A 1,411-nucleotide genomic window follows, 5' to 3' on the forward strand; every position below is an offset into this window, starting at 1 on the left:
TAGATTTTGGCGGTATTTTGGTCTGTTTCAAGTTGTTTTGCTCTTTCTAGAGGATTTTAGGGCATTTTCCTCATTTTAGCAATGTTGAGGGGTATTTTATAATCATTTTAGATGTTTTGGGCATTTTGGTCATTTATGAGGCATCGAGATTTGACTACTTATTTTGGCCTTTTTAGGGGTATTTTGGTCGTTTTAGAGGTTTTGAGGTCGTTTTGGCCAATTAAGAGGTTTCGGGGTTTTTTTGTTTTTGACATTTTGTGGTTTTGGGGGTATTTTGGTGATTTTGGGAGTATAACGGTCATTCTAGTGATTTCAAGGGTATTTGTTTGTCAAAAAAAAAAATTTTATTTTACCCGTGAGAATTACTAAAATATCAAAAAACCTATAAATACCCCAAAACCTCTAAAATGACCTCTATTGAACTGCGAAAATGACTAAAATGCACAATGAATGTCAAAAATATCCCAAAATCCTAGAAAATGACCAACACGGCCATAATATCCACGAGAACTTTTGAAAATGACCAAAATACTATTACAACCACAACAATAAGCACATTGCATTCGAAACCCCTGAAAATGACTGATATAACCCTAAACTAAGCCAAAATACCCTAAATTTTTCAGATTTTGGGGGTATTTTGGTCAATTTCATTTTTTTTTTTACAATCTAGAGGATTTTAGGGCATCTTGCTCATTTTAGCAATTTTGAGGTGTATTTTTTAATCATTTTAGATGTTTGGGGCATTTTGGTCATTTATGTTGTATCGAGACTTGACTGCTTATTCTAGCCGTTTCAGTGGTATTTTGGTAATTTTAGTGGTTTTGGGGTTATTTTAATCGTTTTAGAGATTTTGAGGCTATTTTGGTTAATTAAGAGGTTTCAAGGGGATTTTTTTGGACATTTTGTTGTTTTGGGGGTATTTTTGTGATTTTAGGGGTATTTTTGGTCATTCTTGTGATTTCAAGGGTACTTTTTTGTCCAAAAAAAAAAAATATTTTACCCGTGAGAATTACCAAAATATCAAAAACCTAAAAATACATCAAAACTTCTAAAATGACCCCCTTAAAATTGCCAAAATGACTAAAATGCACCCAGAATGTTCAAAATACCCAAAAACCCTAGAAAATGACCAAAATGCCGCCAAAATGACCACAATGCCCTTGAAAATTTTTAAAATTACCAAAACACCATCGGAACCTCAAAAATAAGCAAAAGACCCTTGAAACCTCGAAAATGACCAAAATGCCCCCAAACTAATCCAAAATACACTCGATCTTTTAGAATTTTGGCGGTATTTTGGTCCGTTTCAAGTTATTTTACCCATTCTATAGGATTTTAGGACATTTTCCTAATTTTTGCAATGTCGAGGGTCATTTTATAATCATTTTAGATGTTTTGGGTATTTTGG

Source organism: Castanea sativa, chromosome 8, assembly GCF_040712315.1.
Source record: "Castanea sativa cultivar Marrone di Chiusa Pesio chromosome 8, ASM4071231v1".
NCBI classification, from domain to species: Eukaryota; Viridiplantae; Streptophyta; class Magnoliopsida; order Fagales; family Fagaceae; genus Castanea; species Castanea sativa.